The sequence below is a fragment of the Musa acuminata genome, chromosome BXJ3-1 (genome assembly GCF_036884655.1).
Source record: "Musa acuminata AAA Group cultivar baxijiao chromosome BXJ3-1, Cavendish_Baxijiao_AAA, whole genome shotgun sequence".
NCBI classification, from domain to species: Eukaryota; Viridiplantae; Streptophyta; class Magnoliopsida; order Zingiberales; family Musaceae; genus Musa; species Musa acuminata.
Genome location: NC_088349.1, coordinates 38,853,118 through 38,860,036, shown reverse-complemented (window position 1 = coordinate 38,860,036; position 6,919 = coordinate 38,853,118).

Genomic DNA, 6,919 nt, shown 5'->3' with positions numbered 1-6,919 from the left:
CACATATAGTATAAAACACCTCTCATCCCCACCTCCATCTTTATTTATTTTTTCTATCCCGATTGGTATCATTGACATTCCTAGCAACACATCATTAAGACTTGAGAGTAACTTTTTTTGCTTAAGTTACTCTCGTAGGTTTCTGAGTTTCTCATATATAGCTTCGTTTCTCAAATCGAAGCATATGATAAAAACATCTCCTTATCGACACATACATGATGAGTAGCGCCCGTGTCTATTTCTCTGGGGTTATCAAGTATGTTGGCTTCAAACACCACAGCAAAAAGTACTAAATCAGTCGCATCTTTCGAAAAGTCTCTTCCTCAATCAGATGCGTTTGGTCTTTCTTGGATTATCTCTTTTGTTGATAACCGTTGGGTTAATGTCCTTGTTGTAAACAATATAAATTCCATTAAACTTTTTGGATTTACCTTTCTGCTGACTCAAATCATCACCTGAGTACTTTCTTTTTTGTTTATCTTTGGTTCCACCAGATTTACCATTAACTCCATTAGTAGCCTCCCTTATTTTCTCTCGGAAATCTAATTGTCTTCTTCATCTGATAATGAAAACTTTAAGTATCATTTTCTTCTCATCTAATAGCAAGATTTCCTTCTCCATCCTGTCCAGCAGCGGCAATCCAAAAGCTTTCGCCAAGGAAGCATTCGACTAACTCTCAGGACTGGTGTGCTCGTGGGGGCTCGAGTTCTCTCTTCCCAGGTGCCGCCGAGCACCCGCTCTTTCTCTCGGTGAACACCAGCCATTTAATCTGCCGGTGGACTCCTCTTCTTCTCTACTTGGCGTCAGCTTCTATTTCTCCATCGTCTGCAGCAACACCTCCCTTTGGTTCCTGCCCATCTCGTTCAATCAAGTAGTCGGCATAACCACCCCCTCGCGAACCCGCAACTATCTACGTTATGTTGCACCCCATCATCCTCGCCAGCAACAGCGAGCCCCTTTTCCACCTGTAAGGAAATTTAGGGGCGACATTACATGAGCAGCGGAAGAACAAAAAACAAAAATGTCAAATTTCCCAAAAGGTATTCATCGTCATGCGAAGATTAATGCACAAAACCCATAAAACTGAAAACCACATGTGAGATAGTTGTTACCTAGGGAGATCGTATATCCTTAAATTCCTGCAGATCTATGCGAGAGGATGAAGGAGGTCAAGTGTCTTCTTCTCTAGCAGTGATTCACATGACAAGGGCTGCGAAGATGCTCCTCGAATCGCTGCCCAAATCTCCACACCTGCTATCTGAGGAAAAGAAGGGGAGAGGAGAATAGGAGGTGACAATCAAGAAGCCTAGCCTATGACCCTTTGGTTCTCTCTTATTTATAGAAGGCCCCTATTAACTTAACCCTAATGGATCCTACTCTATTGGATCTCATCTATAGGATCTAATAATTCAGGGGCTTATTGGATATCCAATAAGATAGGGGCTCTGATGGATATCTCATATCTGACCCTCTACTCGTCGCAATACCTACCATATGTGTGTGACCCTCTAGGCCCAATATCGAGCTGACCGTGAGTTATATCTATCAGAACTCCTTCTGGCTTAGTGAATTATTATCTCCATAATAGTTTACTCGACTCATCGATTGCAGACGTACTAGGCTACTACGCCATAGTCCCTAGATGATACAGGTGAATTCAATCTTTTAGACCTATCTATCCTCAGTTACCATGTCCTTATAATTCCTCATCTATCTAATATCTTAGAAACTATATATTGCGTATGGTATTATCAGGCCCATACGGTTTCTCCTCGAGTCTTGCTCTAATCGGATTCTCTTGGAGAACTCTTTCTCTCTCAATTCGAATGACTTCGGCCAAGGATTTGTCTAAGCAAGAATACATAAGATATTCTTCTTATGATGCCGAGGATGGTTGATCCTCTATTAATACTCAATAGTCTTCGTAAGGTTGGTTGTCACTCCCTATGATCAATTGTACTAGATCTGAAACTTTCAAACCTATAAGTTTGGTATCAAAGAGTGGAGTACTCACATAGGACATCCTTGGTGTCTCAAGTCTAATGACCAAGTACATCATTGGGATGATGAAATTGTCTAACAATGAGATATCATCAACCATCCAACATTCCTTAAGTAGCTCGATTAGTGAACTCATTCTCCAATGAATACATGCATTGTAGCCCTAGTGTCCCCATATGAGTAACTATGAGACCAACCGCCTTCATATAGATAGGTATACAGCACATCAGTCTATCCCGTTATCTCGATGTCCTTCTCGAGTAACCTATGACCAGGATTATTTAGGGTTTGTGTTTAAAGGTGAATCAATCTCGTTATCGTGATCTCATCACAATCCGATTCCCATTGCACAGATCCATAGACATCACAATATATATATATGCAACAAGCAATATAAAGTGAGAAAATACTATAATAATAATAAGTAAAAAAATTGTGTATCATGTCATACATGCCGTCACTCACGTGATTGGCTTGCAGGACACCTATGACTAGCAATCTCCTACTTGATCTAAAGCCACTCACCTATGTGTCTGATCCCCATTAGACCCTTGTGATACTCGAAGATAATCTAAGACAACGACTTTGTTAGTGGATGTGCAATGTTATCTTTAGATGAAACTGTTGAATCTTGGATTTTGATGATGAAACCAATTTATAGTGTTTATGATTTGATATGTATTTTGAGTGATGCAAGAAGCTTCAATCAAGGAGAGAAAATTGAAGCAGGAAACTTCGAGATAATTGAGTGACGCAAGAAGCTTCGATCAAGGAGAGACAATTGAAATAGGAAGAGACAATTGAGTGACGCAATTGAAGCAAGAAGAGACAATTGAGTGACGCAAGAAGCTTCGATCAAGGAGAGACAATTTAATCTTCTGATAATTAGATCAGAAAAAAATGTCAGAAGATTGGACGTCACACCGAAGGATCGGTCGACGTATCAACAAAAGGCTTTAGGCCATAGTTTTGAGAATCGGGCCAAGAAAAGCAGATATTGTGCCAAGGATATTAGAGTTGTGGAGGTCAACTAGCCGATTGGGCAATAGGCCGCAAGAGAGGACAATGCGTCGAAGAATCGGACGAAGCGTCGATGACCCAATGACATGTCGGACAACATGATTCAAAGCTTTATGATAATTGTCTAGATCGAAGTAGGTTTTATGTATGTAAGATTAACTATGATAGCAAGACATAAAGCAAAATGAAGTTTCGGAGTCAAGAACGCGATTTCGTTGGGAGTTCAAGAGTTCGTTAGAAGTCCAAACGTTCATCGAAAGTTCTACCAGAATTGACCGAGAAGTCCAGGAGCTTGCTGGGAGTCCGCTAGAATATTGCCGAGAGATCGTCGGAAGTTCGCCGGAAGATCGCTGGAAGCTCGCCGAGAGAAACTAGACTTACAAACTTTTTTAGCTTAGTAAATATCTTAGAATTCATAATTAGCACATAATTGGGATTGGAATTGGGTCAACCCAATTAGAGGCCAATTGGGCCCATGTATAGATTGTGTTGGGCCTAATAAAAGGCCCAAATAGTGACCCAATAGGTGGCACCATCATGACACAATCTCCGGGACTATGTCAGGCGGTGGTACCACCAGTTTGGGCGGTGGTACCGCCCAGTGTCAGTGTTAGTGTTAGACTGGCACTAGTGGTGGTACCGCCTAGTACTGGCGATGGTACCGCTAGTACCCTGGAAACCTGGGATGAGATATTTTTAGGCTCCAAGTTTGAATCAACTTGAGGCCTATAAATACCTCTCTCATCCCTGGTTAACATATACAAGCATAGAGAGCTTAAAAGTGGGAAAACTCTATTGTAATCACTTGAGAAATCCCCTCCTCTAGTCTAAGTTTAGAATTCTGTTTGAGAGAGGAGTGAGTGGGGGTGTAAGGGTTATCTCCTAAACCTAGTAAAAGGAGAAAGAGCTGTAAAAGGTGGTTGGTCTTCGCCTATTGAAGGAAGACCGATAGTGGATGCTAGTGGCCTCGACGGAAGAGGACTCGATGGAGTGGATGTAGGTCATGACGATCGAACCACTATAAAAATCTGGTTTACATTTCTTTTGTACAATTTACCTTTACTGCAAACTTTCATACTCGCTATACTCTTCCGTACGCTTTCAATCTAAGCATCTTTATGAAATGGTTTTATGGTACAAAGAATTTTTCAGAATCGATGTAGATTTGACCGCTGTACTAGTTCACCCCCCCTCTTAGCGCCGACTCGTTCCTAACAAGAACTCTTTCCACTACTATATATCCACGGGCCACGATCTATCTAATAAGTTGGATCCTCCTCATAACACTTCTGATGAGACCTAGGTTCCCTCATTTGAGTAATTGCTCCGTAGTTGTTGTACTATAAGGGAATCAGCTCCTAGATCTATGATGAACTTCTTTATCCAAACTCCCTCTTTTACTACCTCTACCATAGCAATAAACTTTGCCTTTGTGATCGAGTCAACAGTGGTATCTTGCTTGAAACTCTTTCACCATACTGCTCATCCATTTAGGGAGAAAACATACCCTGAATTATACTTACTATTATCGATATCAAATTGGAAGCTCGAGTCTGTGTAGCCCTCAACTCTGAGGCTACTTCCTCCATATACTAGTAAAAGATCTTTAGTCCTTCTCAAGTACCTAAAGATATTTTAGAACCCTTACAGATTTTAAGCTTGGGGTTGATCTCTTTATAGGATCGGCCTCCTTGGAACTCTATAGGGGTTCCTTCCTCCAAGTTGCTACTCAAAGGCTACTCAAAGGCTGCTAAAAAGATTCATCTATTCCTTATGAAAAGAGGATGAATACATGACTATTTATAGGGTTTCTAGACCCCAACTCCTAATAGGACTCCTACTTCTAACTAACTCCTAATGCTTCTTTAAGAAGCAACCTCCAAACTAATCCTAACCTTAGCCGGCCTTTTCACTTCTTTAATAGGGGTTGGCTAGATAGGTTTTACATAAATGCCTCTTTCAATGAAACTCAATTAGGACTCTCCTAGCTAGAGTTCTAACAGACCCGCCCTCTTCAAATTAGCCTTGTCCTCGAGGTTGACGATCTATGAATTCTGAGAATTTGATCTTCAAGTCGTCAAAGTTCTCCCAAGTGGCATCTTCTGCTGGTAGGTTCACCCACTATATTAGCACTTCAGTAGTGGGTCGTCATCGTTGAGTCATGATCTGTTAATTAATAATGGCACTCGGTTGGGTCTGGAATTCTCCTTGGGTAGTCATATTTGGTAGATGGCTTTGGGTTGTCTCGTTTTGTCTTAGCTTGAGCTTTAAACATGACACATGGAAGACTGGATGGATTTGAGAGCTGGCAGGTAAGTCCAATTTGTATGCTACCGCTCCGATGCGCTCCAAAATTTAGTAGGGTCCATAGAACCGAGGTGAAAGCTTCATAGATGCTCTGGTCTGGATTGATGTTTGCTTGTATGACTGGAGTCGTAAGAAGATCCAATCTCCTACTAAAAATTCTCTTTCGCCTTTATGTTGATCATATTGTTGTTTCATCCTTGCTTAAGCTGTAGTGAGATTATCTTTTAGTAACTTTAGCATTTTGTCTCTGTCCTGTAGTTCTCTGTCTACTTGTTTTATTTTAGAGGTGCCCAACACATATTTTGGGATCATAGGGGGAGGTCGACCATACATAGCCTTATAGGGAATACATTTTATGGATGAATGAAAAGTTGTATTATACTGTATTATACCACCACTCGACATAGGGAAGCCACTTTGTACACTCTTTTGGTCGATCATTGGTGAAGCATCCGAGGTATGTCTCCAAGCACCTATTCACCACTTCAGTTTGACCATTAGTTTGTGGGTGATATGTCATACTCATTTTCAATTTAGTGCCCTGTATCAAGAATAACTCTGTCCAAAATCTACTCGTGAAGACCCTATCATGATCACTTACAATAGATCTTGGCATCTCATTCAATTTTATAATATTCTCCATAAAGATTCGAGTAATACTAGAAGTAATGTAGGGATTATGAATAGTGCAAAAGTGAGCATACTTTGTAGGGCGATCAATCACGACAAGAATTGTACATTTTTCTTGTGATGAGGGAAGCCCTTCGATGAAGTCCATTTGTATATCAGTCCATATTGAGTCTGGGACGAGTAAAAGTTGCAGCTTTCCGGGACTTGCCATTGTCTCGCCTTTATGTCGTTGACATACATCGCATTATGCCACAAATTTAGCAATAATATTTTTCATACTTACCCAATAAAAATTTTGCTTAATTCTCTTATAGTTCTAAGGAACCTGGAGTGCTTAGCCGTAGGTGTGGAATGCATCTCTTGAAGGATGGTCTTTATGCAAGTAGAATTTGGCATAAGCACAATGCGTCCCTTATAGCGTAATTATTTTGAGTCTCAACTGTAATGAGCCACAGAGCTTAGTGTTTCCTCCAATTTTTTTATGATCTTACTGGTCTTCGGATCTCCCTATCATTCCCTTTTAATATCCTCAAGGAAGTCGCTGGTTAGAAGTGAAACGATCGAAAATTCAGCTTGCTTGGGTGGCCGTAAAAGCGCATCTGTAACAACATTCTCTTTCCCCTTTTTGTAAGTTATTTCATAATCATATTTAAGAAGCTTTGTTACCTATTTTTACTACTTGGGGGAAGATATCTTCTACTCCAAGAAATATTTTAGGCTTTTATAGTCGGTCTTGATTTGAAAGCATTGCCCGATCAAGTATGGTCTCCATTTGGTCACCACATGCACAATCACGAGCATCTCCTTGTCATAAATAGTTATCTTGAGATGGAAAAAAGATAATGCCTTACTGGTCTAAGTGAGGGGGCTGCTATCTTGCATTAGTATAGTACCAATTTTGACTCCGGAGGCATCGGCTTCAATAACAAAAGTCTTGCCGAAGTCGGGTAGCGCTTGTTGA